Source organism: Hylobates moloch, unplaced genomic scaffold, assembly GCF_009828535.3.
Source record: "Hylobates moloch isolate HMO894 unplaced genomic scaffold, HMol_V3 SCAFFOLD_4, whole genome shotgun sequence".
Taxonomy (NCBI): Eukaryota; Metazoa; Chordata; class Mammalia; order Primates; family Hylobatidae; genus Hylobates; species Hylobates moloch.
In genome coordinates, this window is record NW_026652279.1 from 6,892,633 (window position 1) to 6,919,257 (window position 26,625).

A 26,625-nucleotide genomic window follows, 5' to 3' on the forward strand; every position below is an offset into this window, starting at 1 on the left:
AGAGGGATAGCATTAGGAGATATACCTAATGCTAAATGATGAGTTAATGGGTGCAGCACACCAACATGGCACATGTATACATATGTAACAAACCTGCACATTGTGCACATATGCCCTAAAACTTAAAGTATAATAATAATAAAATTAAAAAAAAAAAAGAAAGAAACTACCCCCAAGTTTTCTTGACCAGCTGAAAGTGATGAGCAGTGGAGAGAATTTACAAGGCAGGAGGAATGAATGGGAGTTTGGCAGACTAGACATTTGGGGATGATATTGTCTAAATTGGTTAATTTGTTTTAATCAAGTGGCTTAGTTCAAGCCATCATTAGCTCTCCCATGTCAATGGTATAAGTGGAATGACCTCCTAAAAGGTCCTGCTGTACCCGGCCAACGTATTTGGATCCATTTTTTAAAGTGAAGCCAATTTAATCTTACAAAAAATGCAAGTTCCTCTTGTCTTAAAGCCTTCCAAATGCTTCCCAAGGACTTCAGGATTAAAACAACAAATCCTTATAATAACATATGACCCCGGCTTACTTGTCCAACCTCTGCTCGGGTCACTCCCCAACATGCCGCATTTCCCCTCTCAGTCTGCACCCTAATCTCTTTACCCAATGTATGAGAATTCCCTTCACAACTTCCCTGACAATAGTCCTCCAACCTAGGCTTGAACATGCCCAGGAATAGCCTGGCGGAAGAGCCATTCTCTTGATGGGCACATCAAATTATCATTCCCTAGCTGAGTCCCAATCAGCTTCTTTATAACTTGGGCTCAGAAGTCATGGAGATTTGGGTCCATGCACACTAGCTGTGTGAGTCAGCGTCAAAGCCTCAGTTTCCTCATCTGAGAGATGGGTAAACTGATGAAGTTGTAGCAATTAAGTGAGAACAGGTGCAGAATATTCCTAACAGTGCCCTAAATGTAGTAAGTGTTCAGTATTAGCCATCGTCATCATCATCACTTCTACCATATACCTTTCCACTCACTTGGCTGCACATCCTGAGTTTCTTCAACCAATGCAGAGTAGCATTAACTATTTAAAAATCAGCTAACATTTAATAGTCCCCCCAGGACATATAGTCTAATGCCCTTTTATCTAGGGAGAAGTCTTAGATTATCATAAGAAGTTCCCTAGGTCTGCTGCCAAGTTATGGGGGTTTACTGACTAGGACCATAAGCTGATTGCCACATCTTCTCCCACCAAGCCAGGCCCACACCTAATGCCCATGTACACACACCAAAGAATAAGTGAATTTCCCAGTTCAGTTACTTTTAAAATTGGACTTCTAATCCAGCTTGAGTCTATACTACATCAACACTATAGGAATAGAAGAGGAGGAGGATAACAGTCTAAGACCCAGGACAGTTGCAAAAGGATTTTCTGTTTAACAAAAAAGAAAATAATGGCTGGGAGCAGTGGCTCATGCCTGTAATCCCAGCACTTTGGGAGGCCGAGGCGGGCAGATCACAAGGTCAGGAGATCGAGACCATCCTGGCTAACATGGTGAAACCATGTCTCTATTAAAAAATGCAAAAGATTGGCCAGGCATGGTGGCAGGTGCCTGTGGTCCCAGCTGCTCGGGAGGCTGAGGCAGGAGAATGGCGTGAACCTGGGAGGCAGAATTTGCAGTGAGCCGAGATCACGCCACTGCACTCCAGCCTGGACGACAGAGCGAGACTCCATCTCAAAAAAAAAAAAAAGAAAGAAAAGAAAAAAATACATAAATAAATAACAAGAAAAAGAAAACATATCATTTTTGGTTCACAGTGAAAAATCAATATGGTCTCTGTCTTTTCTTTCAAGAACTCGAATGCTTCCTACTTCAAAGCATATCATCTAAGTTATTGCCTTTCATAAAGACACAAAAATGAGACATTAATTTGTGCAGCATGAATTGAATTTCTGAAGGAAATACATGGGGAGTGTGTATGAGGAGAAACTATAGAGGCCAATGTAGTAAAACATGCCTCCCTGCATTGGTGTTATGAATCATCACACTCAGCCAATGTGGGTAGACTGTGCCACATTGCATCATGTCTGCACACCACGCCAGATGACCATAAAGAAGCATCACGTTTCTTTGCATATACAGCCTCATCTAACCATAAAGAAATAATTAAACAAGCAACCAATAAAAATTGTGGACATGTATTTTTTAACTGAAATGTAGCATAGCAACTACAGCAATGAAACAGATAAGAGGGAAAACAGATCAATATTTAGAGCATAAATTTTAGTAACACAAAACCAAACTACCATCCAAGAAACCCAACTCTTCTCACCACATCACCCCAGGAAGGCAGCCAACTCAAGGCAAAAGAGGACATTAATTTCTCAGTTCTCACTCCTATATGATTCCCACTCCCTCTTTAGACCATTAGGACCTGCTCTAAGTAAATGGGGCTCATGGGAAGTTGACAGCAACACCTTCTTGCCCCATCAGCATGGTATTTCTTCCTCATTGCAGCCACTGACAGCTTTCTGTCCTCAAGGCACTCAGAACATTGATTTACCCAGACTCCTTTGGTTACAAGTGTCAGAAACTAAACTTACTGAGTTAAGCCAAACTGGAACGATGGGTTCAAACAGCAGGGAAGTCCAGGAGTAAGCTGGCCCCAGGAAGCCCAGTGACTTAGACAATGTGATTACATTTAAACTCCCTCCATCTCCCTCCATCTCCAAGCTCAGGTTCTACCTGCTGTCTTCTTCCTTTTCTATAGATTGGCTTCTTTCTCATGGCCAGGTTGAATGAGGAAATGGTAAAAGAGGTGTGGATGCAGACAACTCTAGGCTTTCATTTCCTGCTTAGTAACACCAGAGCTTCTCTATTCCATTGTCTCTCTCTATGAAACTACAGGGAAGGACTCTGATTGGCCTAAATTGGGTCATGTGCTCATCCCTGTGGCCATGGAAACCAGTTACTATGATTGGCCAGGCCTATTTTTTATGTCCATTCCTACGGCTGCAGGGCCATGTCCTGTGATTGGCAGCTCCTCAGAACCACATGGAGTGGAAGAGCTGTTCCTAGAAATGCGGTGCTTGTTGTTCTGAGAGGTAAGTAGAAAAGACAAAAAATTGACAGTTGTTTACCATATCATCCCATTCTGTCTTTATTACCATGATACACACATCCTCTGACCCTCTTTCACTTTACCCCGTGACCTCTGCTTCCCATTAAATATTTTCTGGAATAATTCTTATAAACATAGACCTTTTAAATCCTGCCTTAAAATCCCACTTGATCTCATTTTCACATTTAAAGAAATCCATCCTAGAAGTCATAAGTAAATAAAAAACACTTTGTGTTTACTACAGTTTGGTTTAAAAAAAAAAAAAAAAACTTCAGAATTACTTTTGTCGAACTCAAAAAAACATTCAGTTACCAACCATTCCTCCTTTCAAAAGTTCCAAGATGCACAAAGGCTGCTCTCAAGGCCACTCACCTGCCTGCTCAAATACTGACAACCGCCCCCTCCAAACGGTCCCACTTTTAATTTCCCCTTTAATAGTTCTATGTCTTTTCTCCTACCATTTACTCTTTGACCTTTCTAGAGTAATGAGCTAGAGTCTCCAGACCTACAGTGATAATAAAAACCAAGAAGTTGGTGATCAAGCCAGCAACCTATTAGGTGGAGCAGGAGAAATGGTGGGCCAGGCAGGCAAAGTCAGGTTTTTCACAGCAGGTGAAGGAGGGAGGGGTCTGTGAATATTCACATGCTGATGTATTTTCCCTGCAATCTCCCTAATCACTTAAAGTTCGGACAGTTGGCAACAGCCACTTATTTCACAAACTCATTCACAACAAGGCAGGGTTACCAAAGCACAGATGCTACACAAGGAAATAGCTTTGTAGTCAAATAAATCTGGGAAAGGCTTCCCATCATATCCCTCAGTTTGAGGTTTATGGTGTACCTGAAAGACTGACAATTTTTACAGTGAAGGCATACGTTTCTCTTGTTTTACCTGTCATTCCAAAAACACACTTGTTAATAGAACTCTTCATGATAACACCCATTAAAAGTCTTAGGAATATACTTCCAGAATTGTACCACCAAGAGATTTGTGGCTACTAATACCATCTCTGGGAGAATTTTTGCTTTTTTTAGAAGGCTGGCTCAAACATCAAAGCTCTACTGATGGAGATGTTGGGCAAGCAGCCAGCCTGTGGTAGGTACTTGGAAAGAGAACCTTTTGATATCTCGTCTTCTGCGGCCTCTATTTGGTTTGGACTTGCTCTCCATATACCACTGATGAGTTTCTGAGCACTATACATTGGAGAAGAATCATTTTGGTTCCGTTGAAAGGCCTCTCTTTTCATCAAACCAGTGTGGTGCTTTTCCAGCTCTCATTGCTCCAGGGAGCTATGAGCAGTTTTCCTACCAAAGGCACCAGGTGCTGTCTGTGTTTCTGGGACCTTCTCCAGTGCCTGTCTCTGTTGGTCCCCTTGAATGTGCTGCCTGCATTTTGCTACTTCTAATTGAGAACCATGGGCTTCAGGCTGGGTTTCCATCTCTCTGCCTTGCCCCATTAGACTTGATGTTATATTCTGGAGTTTCAGTCCCAACCCAAAACCTACTCTCATATGCCTAAACTACAGGTCAACCTCACCCAATTAAATTCAGCTCAGGGTTGAGCTTTTAACCCACAACTTGTCTGCAAGAGAAAAATAGAAGTTCCTTTCCTTCTATTTACATTATTTCTGAAATTTCTGAAATAGAAGGAAATAATTTACATTATAAATAATTACATTAGATTATTTCTGAAATCTACAACATTTCAGAAAATTTTAGCTCTTTGGTCAAACTTGGTGCTTTCTACTTGCATTACAGTTATGTGTATGAATGACCTAAGTCCCTGCCCCACTGCCTCACATCTCAAGCTTCTTCAGGACAAAAAAAATCTCTATCTGTTTTTCTCCGTATCTCCCTAATACCTGGGTAACGTCTTTTGCAGGTAGTAAGCACTTAACAAATGCCTATTAACTGAATCAGTAAGAGAATAAATAATCTTATATAGCATATGGATGCTTTGGAGAACTAATGGAAAAGACAAAATATTTATAAATTTAACATACGAAATCCTGTTAATTTAGAATTCCCTAATCCAAAAGTGTATTAGTCCATTCTCACAGCACTATAAAGAACTGCCCGACACTGAGTAATTTATAAAGAAAGAGGTTTCACTGACTCACAGTCACACATGGCTGGGGAAGCCCCAAGAAACACAATCATGATGGAAGGGGAAGCAAGGACCTTCTTCACATGCTGGCAGGAGAGAGAAGAGCCTGTGAGAGCTTTTCTTAGGAAAAACTACCATTTATAAAACCATCAGATCTCGTGAGAATCTACCCACTGTCACGAGAACAGCATGGGAGCGACAGCCCCCATAAACCGGTAACTTCCCACCGAGTCTCTTCCTCAACACCTAGAGATTACAAATTCAGGATAAGATGTCGGTGGGGGCACAAAGCCAAACCATATCAAAAAGCTTTGTTGATTCCCATAACATGGTGATTTTCCCTTCTTCCCCCTACCTTTGAGTACGTCTGGCATTGTCTGGAAATATATTTAATATCAAAACTGGGGTGGGGGTGGGGAAGAACAGAGCTACTGGCATCCAGAGGGTTGAAGCCAGAAACAGTGCTAAACAAGTTACACTGCAAAGGACAGAACCCCCGCCCCCAACAAAGAATTATATGTCCCCAAAGTCAATAGCGCCACTACTAAGAAACCTCGCCACGAAGTCAAGAAAAAGCCCACCTTTCCACTGCCTAATAACAAAAGCTTGCTAAAGAAATGAATAGCCTAAAAAGATTGCAAGATAGAACTCAAGCTTTTTCAAATGCTTCAAGTCACCTGGTTTGCTTTCATCAAAGAATGGTCTTTATTATTATCATTATTCCACTGTAATTACCCAGAATGCTTTGCTTATGTTCTGTGCTGGACCAATTGGTAAATTGAATTGCTTAAATGCATTCTCAGTGGTGCTTTTGTCTATATTACAGGGCAGGAACCAAATTTAATTCCCTAGTCATAGGACAAATATTTACCAGAAACAATAGCATTTCAACAGTTTGAATCCTTAACTGCCAGAGTGGCTGCTATAAAAGGGATTGTAAGCACAAATGCTCAGCTAGTATTTAAAGACCCAATTGCTCATAAGCCAGACAGCACATGCACAAATTACCATTTTCTTCACTTGACAACTGCTGTTTTTATCTTGACACATCCACTTAAAAATTATTTCTGACAAGAATCTTAACAGCTTTAAATCAGTCTAATTAAAGGTAATACATTTTTGCTAGAAAAGCATTTGAAATTATACAGTATTGCACAGTTCACTTTTCAAATCAAGTTACTGAGTGCATTAGTAAATGACAAAAACACCTCCACTGACATATGGTCTTCTATCAAAGGAAAACATTTCCAATACTTTATGGAAGTTTCTAACAGCAAGGTTGTAGGAGGCAAAAAATGCTTAGAGAGCTTTTCTGTAGTGAATTAGCACCGTGTCCTCGAATATTACTTTATGTAGATGTGGTTGGCAGCTCTGACAGGGCTCCTAGCAACCTCTGCCTCCTGGTATGCAGGCACCTGTGGAATCCCCTTCCTTTGTGCACAGAACCTACTGACTCAGTTTTAACAACGGAACATAACACAGGTGAAGAGATGTCATTTCCATGATGTGGTTGCAGTCTTACCTGCATCTCGCTGGGTTTCTGTCTCTGTTGCTGGCATTCTCTCTTACCCTCTTGCTTGCTTGTGCCATGTTGTGAGCTGCCGATGGAGATGCCCACGTGGCGAGAAACCAAGGGTGGTTCACAGCTTATGAGGAGCTGAAACTCACTGCAACAACACAAGGATTGGAAGCCTGCCAACAAACACATGAGTGTTGTTAGAAGCGAGTCCTCCTCAGGCAAGCCTTGAGATGACTACAGCCCTGGGAGAGACCCAAAGCTAGAGGACCCAGCTATACGTGGCACCTGGTTTCCTGATCCACAGAATCTGAGAAATTGTAAATATGTAGTCATGTTGAGTTGCTACATTTTAGGGTAATTGGTTGTGCAGCAATAGATAACTAATACAAGATATAACCCTGTTGCCCCAATCTTTATCTCTTTTGTTAATTCCTTCCTTACACAAAAGGCTCACCTCTCCTATTCTTTGATGCATCCTTTTCTTATCACTCCACCAGCTCTAAAACTGAACTCTCCACCAGTATTTCCTCCTGACATCTATATTTTTCAAAAGCATGCTCCTTTACACTCTTTTCTTCTTCCCCAAAGCTCAAATGAATGGAATGAGAAATGCTGCACTGGCCATCTGGATTCAGAGCATTGGTGTCATCATTAACTTCTCCACTTTCCACATTGACAATCCCACACACAGCCACAGTGCCCTCAACCTGTTCCTCCTCTCTCCACAAAGGCTCTCACATCCCTTCTTTCTTATTGTTTCCTTATGTTGGAACGATTGTACTTGTCTAACAGGTTTCTTCTTGTACATACAAAGCCAGATTATACCTCCTAACACACCACTTTTCTAATTTTACATGAAATTTTTGCCTAAAAACCTACAAAATGTTCATTCATGTTTGGAAAATCACCTTTGATTATGACATTCACTCCGACAGTTCACCTACCTTGCCAGTTTTTATCTCCTTTGTGTTCAGGGCCTCATGAAAACTTGACTCATAAGGTTCAGAATTTCCAAGTCTTAGAGCAAAGTAAAACACAATAGCCATTTTGATACAATAAATCCATCAGGGCTGTTGTTGCAGGTCGGGTCAAGAAGTAGACTGTGAGATGGAGATTATTAGCATGAGGAAAGATTATTAGGGAGTTCTTCAAGATTAACAGTGGTGGGGAAAGGGAAGGCCAGAGGAAGAAGCTGGGCGACGATGCAATCACAGCAAAGGCCTCAGCCTTAGAACGTCATTCTTGTTCGTAAGAGCATAAAACAGGAAATAATTCAAATCTCCATCAACAAAATAAACTGTAGTATACTGAGACAAGGAATTCTATGCAGTAATAAAAAAAAAAAGGACTACCATTAAGCTCAACAACGTGGGTGACTTTCACAGACACAATATTCAGCAAAAGCATCAGACACAAAAGAATGTGTGATTCCATGTACCTGAAGTTCAAGCTAACAAAACTAATCTATGGTGATAGAAGTTATAACAGTGGTTTCCTCTTAGGGAAAAGGGGTTATTGACTGGGAAGGGTCATGAGGGAATCTTCTAGGGATGGGGTCTGAATATATTCTATATCTCGATCTTGATTGTGGTCATATAGGTGTATATACATATGTAAGAATTTCTCAAATTCTACACTAAATATTTGTATACTATAATGTATACACATTATAACTTTTTATCAAGGGAAACATAAGTGTTGGCCTGAACAAAACAACAATTACCTCAAACAGAAATGTATTCATCTTCCTTGGAAGACCAGCTAAAACCACAGCCAGTTTGGGGGATTTGGATTTTTGTTTGTTTGTTTTTGTTTTGTTTTGTTTTTTTGAGAGACAGGGTCTTTCTCTGTCACCCAGACTGGAGTACAGTGGTACAATCATGTCTCACTGTAGCCTGAACCTCCCAGGCTTAAGCAATCCTCCCTCCTCAGCCTCCTGACTAGCTGGGATGACAGGTTCACATCACCACATCCAGCTAACTTTTAAATATTTTGTAGACACAGAGTCTTCCTATGTTGTCCAAGCTGGTCTCAAGCTCCTGGCCTCAAGCAATCTTCCCACCTAGCCCTCACAAAGTGCTGGGATTACAGGTATGAGCCACCATGCCAGGCCAAAATTTTTAAATATACTGTGTTTCTTCCCAAATTTTCAAAATAAATGTTCACAACTACATAGCTGTATGTGTACCTCTAACCATAAAATATAGAATACATGCCAATAGGAAGAGAAGACACCAGCATGTTGACGCTAGTAACCTCTGGCCACTTTAATTGTAGGCAATTTTAACTTTTTTCTATTTGATTTTCTAAAATTAACATTATCATTATTTGTGAAAGAAAAAGAGTGATTTTTTTAAAAATGCATTATCATTCATTGAGGAACAAACTAAAAGAAAAATGCAGTGCTGAAAATGACGTTGTCCCTGAGAGTGTGTGTTAAACCTCAGAGTGAAAAAGGGTAACTTTTTCAGGACCAACATGAGGGTGGACAGGGATATAGAAGACCCATGGGGGAAAGGTGCCATGTTAAAGACAAGCTGCAAATGACCCTGGCTGCAGTGACAATACATTTAAATGGGAATGTCCAGTTGGAAGGAACACAGCATAACTGCTGACAATCAGTTAGGAATTTCTGGCAAGACGCAGGCAAAGACAGAGGGGCTGTCCCAGTAACATAGCTCTGATTTCTTACAAGGCCAAAAAAGAGCCCAGTCCTCTGACAAAGACTAGCTCTTCCTGTGGTAGTAGCCGCCGATGCTGCATGAAGGACAGGCTAGAGAGATGCAAAGCAAGAAAGCCTCTCAGTTCCTTACAGACACCAGAGTAACTGGGACATCAGCCATGTTGCCTGGGAATACCCAGAGTACGTCACAGTGGCAGGTAAATAAAAAAGGTGTGAATTTGTCAGATTCCAAAGTCTTCCAGCCATTCTGACTCAGTGACTACTGAAATCATTTCACAATGATCAGATTACTCCCAGAGTCCCTCATGGAGAAACATCACGTCCTCTGCCAGTCCAACTCAGGAACATGAATCCCCAGGGGCAGCTGAAGGAAAACAGACATTTCAATGAAGACTTTTTATAATAAGAGAGAAAAGATTCTTTCTCTCCAAAGGATGCTGAAAGCTCACAAAAAGAAAAAAATTTAATTTCTTTATCACGTAGTATAAGTAAAATGATAATTAAAACAATAATTTAAGGATTTCTTTTTGAGGAAGGAACAGAGACATGCTAGTGGCTGTGAAAGATGCCATTTGCCATTGTGGAAGCAAAAATAGCTTTGTGATCAGAAACACTAGTACTGGACAATTTACCTCTGTATACATCAGCTTCCTCATGCATAAGGTGGGGAGAATAATACCCATCTGATAGACTATTGTGAGGAGTAAATGCAAATAACATATATTAGGTGCACTTGGTACAATGCCTGGCAAGTACCAAGCACTCAATAATATATATCACGTGATCCATGCTGTTGTCACGGTTATGGACAATTCTCACTACAGCCTCTTTCTAAATTTCATTCCAGTCTCACCCCAGCTACAAAGTCTTCTTTTCATGCCTCGTATCGCATGCTTTTATTTCAAGGATAGTGTCTAGCTCTGTAAAAAGTGTACATAACAAGATCTAACTCAAGCCAACAGGCACAAGAAGGCCACCGTAAGTGAAGGTGGTATAGTACGTTGCAAACCCAGATAGAATGAAGCCCAGCTAAGTCAGAATTATGTAAAGTCAGCTTGTCTGATTTTTCCTACTGTGGAGACATCAGAATCTTGACTCATAAACTCTGGTATGTTTCACTTGTCCAAGGACCTACATCTGAGAATACCCTGATATGTTCTTTAATCATAAAACCTGAGAGGCTCATGGAAAACAATGGAATCTGAATTCTGTAAGGAAATCTACATTGTATAAAATTTGTCATAAATGACGCATAGTCTCTAGCCATTCCTCACTGAGGAAGTGGTGATCATCTCTTAACAATGACTTTTTGAGCGAACAGCTTTCATACTGTCTGGTCACAGAGAGACTATACTTTCTGCTTAAGTATTTGCTATTAATAGAAGTATAATGCCACCATTGACGGAGGGGACTGTGATGTCAGACTGCCTGCAGTGCTAAACCCAGTGCTGATATTTGATAGGCGCGCAACTTGGGTACATTATTAACAACTTTTATTTTTTTTTTTGAGATGGAGTCTCACTCTGTTGCCAGGCTGGAGTGCAGTGGTGTGACCTTGGCTCACTGCAACCTCCAACTCCCTGGTTCAAGCAATTCTCCTGCCTCAGCCTCCTGAGTAGCTGGGATTACAGGCAAGCGCCACCATGCCCAGCTAATTTTTGTATTTTCAGTAGACACAGGGTTTCACCATGTTGCCCAGGATGATCTCTGTCTCCTGAGTTCGTGATCTGCCCGTCTCGGCCTCCCAAAGTGCCGGAATTACAGGCATGAGCCACCGCGCCAGGCTCATTGTTATTATCTATTTTTGCTTCAATCTTATCAAAAGTAAATGGGATTGATAATAGTACCTGTGTCAGAAAACGGTTGTAATCATTTATCATAAATAAATTTATTGATGATAAGGTAAACCACTTAGTGCCTGGCACACAGCAGGCAAATATTTAGCAATTTTTACTAATTTTTAATCATTATTAATTATTAATTTTTTACTTATATTCATTTTAGAAATCTCAGAAAAAAGTGGAGGGGAGAAAGTTGCAAACCTTCTGCTATGGAATATCTCGAAATGGCCACTTTAAGCATTTTGGAAAAGTTTTCTTCTAAAATATACAATTGTACAATTAATACCAAAGTGTATATGGTATTTTATAACCTAATTTTTTCCCATCTAACCACCAGTTATGGGGTAAGGGGGGATGTCATATTTTTTACTTAATCATACTTCATGGGAAAAATCTTTGTCATTATATATTCTTCTAAACATTATTGTGCCTTATGCAGAATACTACATTGCGTAGGAGTATTTCTTTAACTATCCCTCTATTACTGGCTATTTAGGTTTCCAAATTTTACTATTTAAAAAAAAAATGGTTGAACATCCCCTAATGTTTGTGCATGTCTGTGATCTTTTCTTTGAGATAAACTCCTGGGAGTGGAATTTGTGATACCCAAAAGCAATAAACATTATCGAAGCTTCTGATCTATTTAATGGGTTTCTATTGGGATGCATTGCTTCCCCCAAAATGCTCTTTCAAATTCTGGTTGGAAATATGTGATGCTACAGTTCTTTCTCTCTCTAAGCAATAAGATCTCTCACCAGATCCCCTATAAGATGTACATTCTCGGTCAGGCGTGGTGGCTCCTGCATATAATCCCAGCTCTTTGGGAGGCCAAGGCAGGTGGATCATGAGGTCAGGAGATTGAGACCATCCTGGCCAACATGATGAAACCTTGTCTCTACTAAAAATACAAAAATTATCTGGGCATGATGGTGCATGCCTGTAGTCCCAGCTACTCGGGAGGCTGAGGCAGGAGAATCGCTTGGACCCAGGAGGCGGAGGTTGCAGTGAACAAAGATCACACCACTGCACTCCAGTCTGCTGGCAGAGTGAGATTCCATATAAAAAAAATTTTTTTAAAAGATGTGCATTCTCTTCTGCATGGCAATAGAAAGGCTTTTAAAACTCTCCCTAATTAAAAAAAAAAAGAATCCTTTCCTGTTGTCTTTGAGCTGGAATTGAATTATGCAAATATATGAAATCCACAATACTTATTGCGCCACCCCTGGCAATAGCATCCCTAGGGGTTATCTTTTGTTCACTTGGAGATCAATATTTTGTGTATTTCATTTTGGATGCTCAGGTAGAGCAAACAGCTTCATTTCTCCTCTTGCTCATTTCTCTACTTTTTTTTTTTCTCGTTCTGGACCGGTATGTTACTTTCTTTATAGGCAAAAAATAAAAATAAACACATGAAATCTCTAAACTCCAACCCATTTAAAGACTGGTGCATGTGTCAAATTTCTTACGCTGTCCCCTTGCGGTTAAAAGCAATCTCAGTGCCTTACCCCAACATTCAAACATAAGATCTAGCCCCTGCCTAACTCTTCAGCTGTGCCTGTGCCTCTCTCTCTCCTTTGCATACCAAATTACAGTTATGCTAAACATTATGCATTTCATTGAACATTCCAAGTGCCTTCTGACACTAGGCTGTTCCTGAGCTGTTCCCTCTACCAGAAAGGCTTTTGTGCTCCTCCTTGCCATTCAGATCACATTCGAATGCCACCTCCTCACCATCCTTGCTTGCCCACCCAAACTTAAGCTGCCTCTCACTCATCCTTTCTCACATCACTCAATATAAGTCTTTGCAGTGCACTTGCCATGCTCTGATCTTATATATTACCAAAGTCCTTGGACTGTTTTCTTCCCAGCTGTATTCCTAGGAACTAGTGCCCGGCACGTCGTAAGTGCTCCATAAATACTTATTGAAAACTTTGTTGAATGGATTATGAAAAATTTACTTCTTATATCCTGCTGAAAATCTCCAACAGAACTTAAGTTCTGTAAGAAGGCAGGGAAGTGTTGTAATGACAATAAGGTGAACCTCTGTAAGAAGAATGAATGTCTGTTATACATATAGCCTTATTGAGGAAACCAATGGTGAACAGAACTATGGATACTGGATAACAGGAGAGAAGTGTAGGGACTTTAAAGTGGCAAAGAAACTCCTTTTGGTTGTGAAAAATGAGTGGATGGAGACAGAGACAGGAGTTGGAGAGAAAAAGAGGAAAGAAAGCAAGAAAGATAAAAGGGAGGAAGGGAGAGAAGGAGATAGAGAAAGAGAATTCAAAGCGAGTCTTTGAAATGCTATGTGGCTGAGATCTTGCAGAGGCACAAGCCACATGTCAAGGGCTTACAGAAAATTACAATGATGTATTATAGGGCCAGGCAAGCAAGGAGAGTTTCAAGGACGAATATGAACTAAGCTTGTAGAACTGGTGATTTTTTTTTCCTAGTAGAGAAAAAGAAAAGAAAGCATAGTCACACCTCAGCAAAGGTAAGTAGAAAGAAAGTGCATGGCTCGCTCAGAGAAATGGCAGGTCATTTTGTGGGGCTGGTACATGAGGTACAGAAGGAGACACGGAGGGAATCCTGACTGCTAGTACTTATATATTTGGCACATTCATTCCCCAAGATCAGTTCCATGGTCTGGCCGGTTCTGACCTATAGCAAGAAGAGAGGGCAGTCACGTAACACGTGTTCTCATTGGTCTCCCCTTTCATTTATCTTTCTCTTCTTCTCAACATCTGTAATGAGATACAATTCACATACCACCCAATTCATCCATTTAAATATATGATTCATTTCAGTATATTTGTAGAGTTTTGCAACCATCAACACTAATTCCAGAGCATTATCATTGCTCCCTCGAAAAAACCCGTACCCATTGTCAGTCATCCCTCATCCCCACCTCCAAACCCCTGACAAACTCTAATCAACCTTTGGTTTCTATGAATTTGCATATTCTGGACATTTCATATAAAAGGAGTCCTGTACTATGTGGTCTTTTCTGATTGGCTTACTTTAGTTAGTATAATGTTTTTAAGGTTCATCCAAGTTGTGATATATATCAGAACTTCATTCCTTTTTATGACTGAATAATATTCCATTGTGTAGCTATACCACATTTTATTTATACATTTATCAGCTGATAAACATTTAGTTTACTTCTACTTTTTAGCTGCTTTGAATAACGCTGCTATTAGCATTCATGTGCAAGTGTTTCTGTGGACATGTATTTTTAATTGTCCTCGATGTATACATAGGAGTAGAATTGGTAGGTCATATGGTTAACTCTGTGTTTACCGCTGTGATGAACTGCCTGTTTTCCAAAGTGACTGCACTATTTTACATTCTCACTAGCAATTCCTCCGCACCCTTGCCAACACTTACTGTATCTGTCATTTTGATTACAGTCTTCCTAGTGGATGTGAAGTGGTATCTCACTGTGGTATTTCATTATAGTTTTGATGTGCATTCTCTAATGACTAATGCTGTTGAGCCTCTTGTATTGCACTTATTGGCTATTCTATTCTGCCCAATCTATTCTTTACCAGGTAGCAAAATTATAGTCTTTAATCTATACCCGATCTCAATACTCCCTTGCCCAGAAATTTACATAACCTACCCATCATACGCAGACTGAAGCTCAAATCTCTCTCACATATACTAGGCCCTGTATAATGTTACAACTTGCAGTTATTTTACTAATTGGCATGTTTCATTTTGGGGTATGTGTCAGTCTTCCCATTCAGAAGATCAGAAATAATATCTGCCTGTCCTCCATGAATTTGCATGCCTAGAACAATGTCTCCCATATGGTAAAACAAATGCTTACCAAATGCAAGAATAACTAGGAAATTTAAAAAATATTTTCTCACAAATATAGCTAGATAATATACAATAATTTGCTAATGAAACGTGATATATACGTGTGTCCTTCACTTATTTCAATGGAATAATAATGGTATGTTAACTCCTCTCATAAAAAATATGTACTAGCAGACCTGCAAGTAGAAAATGTAATGAAAGTAGACATACTTATTGTAGTTCATTCAATTCAATCACAGTCTCCAAAACATACTGTCTGCTGCTGTGGTATTTCCAAACACCTAACTCATATCCACATGCTGTACACTTGCCACTCAACAATATTTTTTTAAAAAAAGAATAAGTAAATCAGGTAATAGCTCTATTACCATTCTGTAGATTAATAATGCAGGTTTTATTGCATAGGTTGGTATTGATGTGTTTATTCTGATTCTATTAACAATGAGTGTGTGCCAGCCAATGTGAGCCTGTGTTTTAATATATTCCATGGACATTGTGATTCTCCCTTAAGTGATCCTTTTGTTCAATAAAACATAAAACTCGTTTTCAACTATGCTATAAGGTTTAAGTTTCTTTGGGGTTATGAGGTTGTCATTGCCATACTGTGAGAAATTAGTTCAAAGTGATTGGAAGTTAATAAAGAAATTATTCATGCCATGTGTTACTTGCAACGAAAAATCATCAATTTGATGGCTTGTGATATTTTACATGGAAAACAACTTTCTTCCTTTGCATTTCTAAATGTATGAGTTTGGACATTAAAAACAAAACAAGGAGTAGTTTCCACCCAATCCTCGCTGACCTATTCCATCCCAGAGCACACTTTTCTACACATTTGTCCGCAAAAACTCACCATATTCTTGAATGATTTAAACTCAAGTTTTGTCTCCCCCATAAAAATTCTAATTAGTCCACTCTATCTTATCTTCAATTCCTCCACTTTTTTCCAACCTCTCTGTCACCACTGTGCTCTTTCTTTCCTGGACAACTGCAGCCACCACAGTCCTGCACCCCTACCTCCACTTGAGCTCTCCTCCATGCCATGCTCCACCAGCAAGTCAGATCATGCCACTCCCCATCTTTGGTAATGAAGGGACCAATGAATGAATGACTACCCAGAGAGAGACAGAAGTAGTAATTCTAATAATTGTCTTCTCATATGTATAAAGCATTTGTTCATATTTTCAATACAGTGTTTTGATGAAGATAGGTGGGAATTATTATTATTGTTATTTCCATTTTACACATGAAGAAATTGAATCTCAGGCATTGGGATGATTTGCTCAGGGTTACATGGATAGCTGGAAGACAAACAGAGCCAAGATTCTAATTTGGAATTTCGAATTCCCTGTCCTGTGCACTCTTCCCATGGCAACGTGTTTTCTCTGCTGCCCCCCTCTCTCACACACACACACACACACACACATGCGCGCGCGTGCGCACTCACATACATAAAGTTACGTGCATGTGCACACACCAAGGAAAAAGATCGAGGGTGCCTAATCTGTTGCAAAACAAACCTAAAAGCTATTTATGTTTTTCTGTATTCATACAGAGGAGCAATTGCTTGAAAATCTGTGATAGCAAAACTGTACAAGTGGGAGATTATTTCATTTCCAAGATATAACCAAATCATGCTGTCCCCAGAACCGCCCAAGAAGAAACTCCCAATCTCAGAACAGGCACACGGCTCGAATTATCAGAAAAGCCATTGAGATACGACATGCATGATCTCCTTCCTAGAGAGGTACCTCAAATTAATGTTCAGCTGAGTGTGTCTAGAAAACTAGAAAGCTTAAAATGCTCCCTGACACTTTTCTTCCTTTCAAGTAAGTTACTCTATGAGGCAGAGCTCTTCATAAGGCCTATTTTTCTTGTAGCCCACAGAAGGAACTTAAAACACAATAAAAGGTGCTCTGTTGGGTGGGTCAAAGAGGTTAAAGCTGAGAAAAGAGACTGGAGAAAATTTTTTAAATAAAAAATTAAGAATTATAGGGTATCCTTATACCAAATAATATACGTTAGAACAGAAAACTGGCAAGGTACAGGGTGCCTTGAGACTATTTCAAGGTGACATCTTATTTCTTATAAACCATCTTAATCTCCTTTCTCATCCAGGACAAGAATGACAGCCACATCATCTGGAGAAGACAGCCAGGGAAGTACTCAAGAGAAAACACTTCTGTGGGTGACTTGAAGAAGCTGGTTACCATATGGTACATTTTCTATAACCCTGGTCAAAATAAGCTCAGAAACTAATGGGAACTAAAGGGTAATCAAATAAAATTATCCCAGACCAAGAAGCTAATTGCAAAAAATAAAAGGGATGAATCAGGGCTTGAGTCAGAAATAGGGAGTCAAAAGCCCTTCCCAGAGACCACCCTCCTTGCTCTCACTGGTAGATAGTTCCTCCTCCTCCTTCCCTTGACAATTTCTGCTTTGTTAGTGCCCAGCCTCTCCCAATTCAGTTCCTCGTGTGTCCTTTGAGTTCTAAGGAATGGGGAGAGGAGGCAAAAAACAGCTTTCAGATGCCAAGTAAGTGGAAGCCAGGAGCACCAATCTGCCAGAACCTGTCTATACCCCACTCCTGACATAAGTCACTGTCTCCTATATCCCCCACTTTCATCAGATAGAGGGACATCTCTGCCAGTTCTTTAAACGTTTCATATTTTTGATTCATTTAGACCTTAAAAAAGGTTTATTTCCTCTTTCTGGAAGGTTTTGTTTTTCTTCTCATTGCCAACTAATCATTCAGGTCTTCACTTAAGCTGCAATTCTCCACCTACCTTGACCCTGCCCCCTCCCACCAGAGCAGATCAGCTCACTTAGCCATACTCTCATGGTACCTATCACAGAAACAAAAATCATTAACAAAGTCATCATAATTATTTATTGTTTGTCTACCTTGTTAGAGGGCAGGAACATGATCTCATTTTCCTCACTCCTAGAATCCCAATGCTTAACTCACTGCCTGGCACGTAAGTGCTTGGTAAAAGTTTGTTCTTCCTTTTGCTACTGGTCACCTTTCAAAATCTCTGCATTACATCATCTCTCAAATTGCAGCTCAGAGAAGACTGACTTGGAAATGAAACACAGACAAACAGAGGGAGACTGCCAGACACTAGTGACTAAGATACAGCGGGGCCGTTCACCCTCCATAATAACCTACTGCACCAACATGTACTACCATCCCTCCTATTCCATAGCCAAAAATCTCGGAATCATTTTCACTCTTGATGCCTGCCCTTGTCTTTCCCTCACCTTACACCTAACCATCACCTAGGGCTGTCTATTATTATTTTCCATCAATTGATTGCCAACCACTGCCCTAGCTCCCTGTCACCATACTAGACAAAGCCACCATTCCCTCCTAGAGACAGCCTACTCCTGTCTCACTGCTTCCTTCTTGCTATATTCTCCTCCATTCTCCACTTAACAGCCAGAGTGTCCCTTGTGAAACATCTACCGTGTCACAGCACTGCCTTCTGTTGATGTTCCTTCAATGACTTCCTATGGCTCTTAGGACAATGAGCAAAAGCCCTAATCAGTCTGTGAGGCCCTCGCAGAGATGCCCACTGTGCATGTTGCTCATCTGCCTCAAATGCAGCCAGTTCCCCATGTGCTCAGCTGCTCTGGCCCTCTGACTGTCCTGTGGGCCATACCAAGCTGTTGGTGTCACATGGCCTTGTGCTCACTGCCTCTGTGGTCTACAGTGTCCTCTCACACCCTTCTCTCTCCCATCAACCCCTGCTCCTTCTAAAGATCCTACATCAGTTATTCTGCTGGGAAGAATCTTTTTATCACATTCCTTCTCCCAGTCTAGAGCCAGTTTCATTCCTTTACAGGGCTTAAAAATGTTTCTAATTGTTTCTTATTATGCACTCACTCAGTAGAATTGCTAAGGGTAATGCTTATCTTTTGGACCAAACTCTAAATTCCTGGACAACAGAGACTTGATAATGCTTGCAGTTTCATCTTCAAGATGTAACACAGTGCCTAGCATAGAGAAGGCACTAAGTAAACTTTTGTTAATGGATAGATGGATGGATGGATGGATTGATGGATGCATGAATGAGTGAATAGTCTGGGCTGCCATTTGTCCATGCTCTAAACCAGGAATTACAAAATCCCCACAGGGGCCAAGCAGGCAGAAAAATGCATGAATTATGCTAGGGGTTAGTAAAAAGGAGTTGTAGAGCATGCAATGAAATTTTCACATTTCTTTTAAACCCTAGGTTGTTGACCAAGCTTTGCCGGCTTTTTTGCAGCTTTCTGTTCCAGCAAGTTACTCCCCTAAATCCTACCTATTTTAAAAGCAACTCTAAGAGGAAGAAAGGCTTGGCAGCCAACAGATGACCACCACATTCTCTCCCCCAAGACGTCTGATTTCAGAAGGCAAGTTCTGTTCACAGGAAGGAGAGTATCCATACAAGTCCAAGTTCAGTGAGAGGGGCTGTCCCATAACCTGGAAGCCAAGGACTGGAATGCCCTCATTCACTTATTCTGATTCATGAAGTTTAAATTACTAAAAGAGGTTAACAACTTCAACATGTGGCATAATCCAGCCATTCATTTGTTCAAGAAAGGGAAAAAAGTTTAACTTTGTAACAATAATACAAACACAAAAACATTTCCTGGGAGCAAAAAAAAAAAAAAAAAAAAAATGTGGCTTTGAAATTCTGCCTTTTATCTTCCTGGGAAAAGCAAGAGCTTACAAACTGGGAAAAAAAAAAAAAGTTTCTTTTTGGTAAACTCACAGGCCTTTGGCCACTGCTTCCCTTCCTCCTCAATTTTTTTTTCTGATCTATGCATTGACCATGTAGAAATGTTCAAATGAAAACACCTGGTCATTTTTACTTATCTTTCTTATTTTTTCTAGAAAGAGGCCTTGATATATTCTAGGTTCACAAGTGATTTTGCTAGATTTTTGCCATTATGAACCTGTTTCTCTTTAACTGCAAACCACCTGATTCTGATTTTCCCAAGCCATAAATCTGAATTTTTACTACATTTTATCTGAGATTCACAGCAGATGGGATATGAACCAAGAAAAATACAATGGGAGGAAAGAAAAGATAAAATTATTGGGCAACAACTACACAGAAGATGAAACAACCTTCAGACAGGATATAAAGGAGGGTGAATGGGGTAGTCCCAATGAAACAGAATGAGGAAAACCATTTTCTTCATAAAACCATAGAAACAGCAGTATTTACCTTTAATGTTGTTGCTACCCAGAAGAAGAAAAGGTATCTTGGCATTTTATCAACCATATTTTTATGTCTTGCCATCAAGAATTTCTTTTCACTGCCTCCATATATTTCTTAGTCATAAAAGAGGGCAACCATTTTCAATGATACTAAATCCATCTATTCCCATATATCTGACCCAACACAACTCAATCAGACATTTTTTTTAACCACCCTTATGAAAAGATGTTATGAAAAGCTAATGACCACCCAAACCTAAGTATAACCATCCAAACATTTTAGTGAAAGGACAGGATTGAGAAGAATCACTTGACTAAAGAAATGCCTACAAAGGGCTGGGCTGGTGGCTCATGCCAGTAATCCTAGCACTTTGGGAGGATGAGGCAGGTGGATCACCTGAGGTCAGGAATTCAAGACCAGCCTGGCCAACATGGCAAAACCCCGTCTCTACTAAAAATACAAGAATTAGCCAGGTGTGGTGGCACACACCTGTAATCCCAGCTACATGGGAGACTGAGGCGGGAGAATCACTTGAACCCAGGAGGCGGAGGTTGCGGTGAGCCGAGATTGCACCACTGCACTCTAGCCTGTGTGACAGGAGGGAAATTTCATCTCAAAAAAAAAAAAAAAGAAAGAAAGAAAGAAAAGAAAAGCCTACAATGTTAAAGGTTATGCTAACATTCACAGCCAAAGGCAGAAGGGCAATGTATATACTATGATACAAAATATTTAAATAGGAATAGTTCAATTCACCATATATATACTCTGTACATGATGCCAGCCAGGTTACTTGAAAGTCACACATTAAAACAGCTGTCTTCACATTTGCTAGTTGCTATCTAATTTCTATAGGGTATTGGTCCTGTAAAATTTTTCTAATATATGTTATTGTTTTATTTTTTGATCTTTTAATAGAAATTCAAGAATGAATATTTACTGCCTATATCTGATAGAAGAATCCCATTTCTCATGAGAAAATCAATGGATAATACTCAGCGTTTCTTCAAAACCAAAACTTCCTTTATCAAAACCTGTAGAACACAGGTTTCAGCAAACTTTGTAAAATATTCAGATCAAATTTGGGTTTGTTATTGATTTTCAGGAGGATTAATCTCTTTTATATTAAAAGCTCATTTGCTCACAAGTAATGGAAATTCATTGAGTCTTGCTTTGGAGTGGGGAATGTGCAAGAACACACTATGGAACTCAGAAGGGAGGAAACAGTTCAGTACGGATGGGACCCAAGCACTAGAAAGCCAGAATGAATCAAGACTGCCAGTCCCGGATCTCCCCAACTCTGTGGTTGGTGGTCTCTCCTCTCTTTACCTCATCACAGCTCACTTCAATCGTTTCTTTGCAGAAAGGCTTTCTCTGTCACTCTACGCATGCGTGATAGAAACAGGCCCCTCCCCTGTCTCTCAAGACCACAGATCCCCAAGTCAAATGATTAGACAGACTCCCTTTCCTGACTCTAAAATTCCAGAGGGAGTCCAACTGACTCAGCCTGGATCAGCTGTCCACCTGAGGCCAATCAGCTTTGTGCAGAGATGCTAGTTTTCATAGTAGAGCAGTCTGGAACTACCCAGGCAAATTACATATATATATATATGTAATATATATATATATATAATATACATTATATATTTCCTAGGACCTAAGACTTCTACTCCAAGGGAAATTTCACAAAGATTCATGAAAAGGCAGGGGTATGGTCTTTGTACACATTTGTAGGGGCAAGAAATTGGATGTCCATTACTGGGAGAGGAGATTAGGTAAGCAGTAGAGTTACATCACAGAGCATTATGCAGCAGGTGAAGCAAAGGGCTACACACGGCCCCACAGGAGTTCTTTGTTAAGTGCAGAGCTTTGTCACACACTATAGAAACTTCAAATGGGCAGACTAGAAGGTCTAGGGAGAAGGGCTGCAGCAGGATATTGGATGCCCAGTTGCCTTTTATTACAGCATTCTATGGAGAGGTGTTCTTAGGCCAGAGGGTAGCTAGATGTCTCATGGGCTATGCTCCAGGAGAGAAACCTATCCCTTTTTTATAGGACTAGTGAGAGCCCTTGCAAGCAGGGAAAAAAACAGCCTGTGCTTGGGTGCTGGCTATTCAGAGGAGCTGCACGCTCATGCTTATAGCGTCTAGAGAATTCGGGGGACCTGAGGCTGGATACAGCCCATCCAACTGGGAGAGGGGAAGAGCTCCCAATCACAGCTAGCTCATTTCCACTTATTTGGAAGAGAACACTGCATCATGCAGTTGACATCCTATTGGGCATTGCAAATCTTAAATGCATAGTGCTTAGTGGGGGAAAGGGTAAAAAATAGAAAAAAAATCTATAAAATAATAAATAATATTATCTGCACAAATGGGGGTGAAGCATGTGAAAATCAAATGGATGAATGGTGACCAAAAAGAACAAAAGAGGATCTTTTCACTGGACAAGGATGTAATGTGACAGAAAGTATAATTATCCTGAAACCATTCTGCCACAGATCCACAACGACAAATTTTTTTAAATGAATAAAAGATGAATACGGACGCAGTTTCAACAGGGCTGGGAATACAGTCTCAAGGCTGTCTATGAAAACCTGTCATTAATCATTTGTACAAACATTAAATACTGATTCTGAACCAGGAATGAAGGGTGTTCCACAGTAAAGCTGGAATGACCTTTAACTAACAGCCCATCTTCACCACTGGGACATTTTTCACTTACTAGTGAACTGCTAGGAAATAAGATTAACTCATCTTGTCTTTGAAGGTGGTAGTGATGGTGGGATCAAATATCCTCTTGACCTCAAATATCACATAAGTAACAGCTCGGCAATGTAATGCTGCATTGTTGTCAAAGAAAATCTTGTCCACCAGCAGTTAAGCATTTGTAGAGAAAGTGGGGAGAAGCTATCTGGCAAATGTTTTAACAAATCACTACAACTTAGAAATATGTCTGAAGGCACATGGCATAAATTGATTTTGAGATTTCTTATCTTAAGGTCTTGAACATGCTCAATATCTGCAAGAAGATGCCTATTTCAATTCTTATCACTTTTCCAGATCAACTTGAAATTAGTCAAAGGTGGACTAATCAAAGAACGTCTTTGACTAATATGAAACAGGGCAAATTTCCCAAGCCAGAGAGGATAATTACACAACAATTTTTAAGGATGAACTTTCAATTATACACCAACTTACATTTTCAAATTTTGCCTTGTACAAACAGACCAGGATTGCCAGAGGGAAGGTTGCAGGAGAAAAAAAAAATGCTGATTGAAGCCAAGATGCGGTTGGAGGAACTGTTGAAAAAAAAAAAGTCTCCTCTTTTCCCTGGAAATTCTTGGGCTATCAGGGAACAGAAATGATTGAATCTGCAGGAGAAATCTCCCCCCACCCCGACTCCCTGGGCCACAAAGAGTCACCAGTTTAATGATGCACAATATCATGGTGAGCCCTCGCTTCGGTCTCAAGCTCTACAATTTATGGTTTGGTTGTTATGTGACCTGTGGGAATTTATTGAGAACCATTGGTTCTCACTAGAAGGCCTTAAAAAAAAAACACTGCAAGTTTTTTATAGTTGATCTCTAGAATTCTTACAAAGGGCACTATGTTTATAAAACATCTGAACACCCAAGAATATGGCTGAACCAAGGCAACCCTGGGAAGTAGGTAACATGTGTTTTTTTATCCCAAACCTATTAGCCTTCTGTCTAGTACTGCTCTATTTTTAACCCTTCCCTCCCCAACTAGATAGCCATGGCTGTCACACATGCTGCACCCTTGGTCCCCAAATTCTCTTAACTGCGTCCTCTCCTCCTCTGACTTGGGTTTTTGCTAGGAGACTGCTAGCAGTAGTACAAATTTACACTGTAAAAGAATCAGCAGGTGCCAACATCTTCATACGGAGATTCTCAAAGTTAGGGGCATATCAACAAACAGACCCAGGATTAAGTAGCATCTATTCTGATAGCTCAGGGCCCATGCTATATTGGTCATTAAATACCTTAACATCACCCCGCTCATGGAGCTTGTTCCAGCTACATATGTCATTCCCACACTTCTCTCCAGTTTCTCTATTTCCCTATTCCAACCCAAGATTGTGTCTCGTGAATCAATGTCAAAGTGAGTCACTGTGACAGAAGTTTTGTGGGAATGCACAGGTGTTTTGAAGCAGAAAAAAGTATATCCAAAGACCAGAGCTGAAATTGTTATTGCAATAGTTTTCAACCCTGGTTGCAGATTAGAAAAATACGTGGGAGAATTTTTACATGCTGACACCAATTAAACTATACATCCTGGTGGATATTGCCTGGCATCAATATTTTGTGAAAGACTCGCCATGGGATTCTAATGTGCAGCCAAGGTTGATAGCCACTGCATTGCTATTGCCAGTTAGAATATCATGTCTGTACTTTAACTAGAGTCTACAGTGCTTTGACCCAAAGGAAAATTTTACAGAGGAATTTCAGGTTTGCTCGTTGACTCCGAGAAATATTTTCAGTCGGTTTGGATGTTACATGATGTAATCAGTTTCTTCTTCCATCTAGGCATGGGATGCCAGCATTGTGTTGTAAATTCTCATCATACTTAACTAACAGGGAAATCACACTGGCTGAAGATTTCTGTGAGAGGTGCTCTTGTACCCACTGGTGTGTATCTGCTGAAAGCCTTTTCTGAGCAGTTATGTTCATGCATGGAACCTCAAACACCACGGCACTGGGCTATTGAACACTAAAATCTAAAACACACACAAAAAAAATCTATACCCTTAAGACGCTCTACCTCTTCATGCTTGATTTATTCTACTTAGATTTAGTCCACACTGGCATTTTTATATTAAATTGTTTTCCTGCTGTCTTGTATTTTAAATCCCCTTGAGAAATCCGGACATTAAATTGGCCACACAATAGAAAAATTGGGAGAAGCAAACTCCCTTCCCCCCTCTTTTGTTAGCATGATTGTTTTTGATTAAGTCAAGCCCAAAATGAAAACCACGGGGGCCTTCCATCACAAACATCCATCATAAGCCATGTTGAAGGCATTCTCAGAATCCTGTTAGAACACGGGGAAACTTGCTTGGAAATTCTGACATCTCCAAAACATTTCTGGGGAGTCAGGTTGGGGGTGGAGGTACAGGCAAATATCATTAGACTAAATGGCTCAAGATTAGAGCAGTATCTCCCCCAAAGAGCATTTTTTTCCTAGAGTTTTTCCAAAATGATATCACAACAAAATCCAAGAGATTAATTTTTTATGACTTTGGCATTTCTTCTTCTCTCAGTTGCTTTTGTTTGTAGTTGCAAATATTTTCTATCTTGATTTCTTATACCTCCATACCAAAGATCATACACCACACATACAGCACAAGTTTCCCACAGAGTGGATGCTGGTCAAGGGGATTTTTATCTGACGCAGAGACTGCTATATATTTTCCCAACTACCTGCAATAAAAATAATAAATGCAGCAATCATTCATTCTGCTTAGTACAGTTGCTTGCTGATGGTGCCTGTTAAAAGGTTCAGCTTAAGAAGTCTAGCCCTAGCTTCTTTGTGTAACTATCACTTATTCGGTGTTACTATGGGGCAGACAGGGTGTTCTGTGTTTTAAACCCATTTTCTTCTCTATTCCTCACCACGGATAATACTCTCCTCATTTACAAATAAAGAAACTGAGTTCAAGCAGCAGTTATGTCACTAGTTGAAGGCCATGCAGCTAGTATTAGGCGGACCTGAAGAAATCAATCCTAGTTTATTTCACTCCACAGCCCATTTGCTCTCAATAACAACGTGATATTCCGTAGTGGGACAGAGACTATTAAAATCTGGAAGTAAAATAAAATGCATGCATATTTTCTGTCCTGAATCCTTGCAGGGCCATCTTGAAGGATACTGGCGTGAGGGAGAACAGTGCAGGAGTACGTTGAAGATCAGATCTTTTTTTTTTTTTCCATAGGTTTTTGGGGAACAGGTGGTATTTGGTTACATGACTAAGTTCTTTAGTGGTTATTTGTGAGATTTTGCTGCACCCATCACCAGAGCAGTATACACTGAACCCAATTTGCAGCCTTTTATCCCTCACCCCCTTCCCACCCTTTCCCCTGAAGTCCCCAAAGTCCATTGTGTCATTCTTATGCCTTTGCATCCTCATAGCTTAGCTCCCATTTATGAATGAGAACATAAAATGTTTGGTTTTCCATTCCTGAGTTACTTCTCTTGGAATAATAGTCTCTGATCCCACCCAGGTTGCTGCAAATACCATTAATTCATCATTCCTTTTTATGGCTGAGTAGTATTCCATTGTGTGTGTGTGTGTATACATATATACGTATATATATATATGTGTGTGTGTGTGTATGTGTGTGTGC

At 40.1% G+C, this 26,625-nt stretch overlaps 1 long non-coding RNA gene across 4 annotated transcripts; it reads left to right on the forward strand.

The window, feature by feature from the left end:
- Positions 1-2,918: 2,918 nt before the first annotated feature.
- Positions 2,919-19,446, forward strand: LOC131383376 (uncharacterized). Of its 4 annotated transcripts, XR_009213360.1 has the most exons (4): positions 2,919-3,056; positions 16,607-16,798; positions 17,170-17,267; positions 19,287-19,446. It is a non-coding gene; the product is annotated as an uncharacterized LOC131383376 (long non-coding RNA). The 4 variants fall into 4 exon arrangements; XR_009213362.1 differs by lacking the exon at positions 16,607-16,798; XR_009213361.1 differs by lacking the exon at positions 2,919-3,056 and having other exon boundaries at positions 16,552-16,880; positions 19,287-19,431.
- The last annotated feature ends 7,179 nt before the right edge of the window (positions 19,447-26,625 follow it).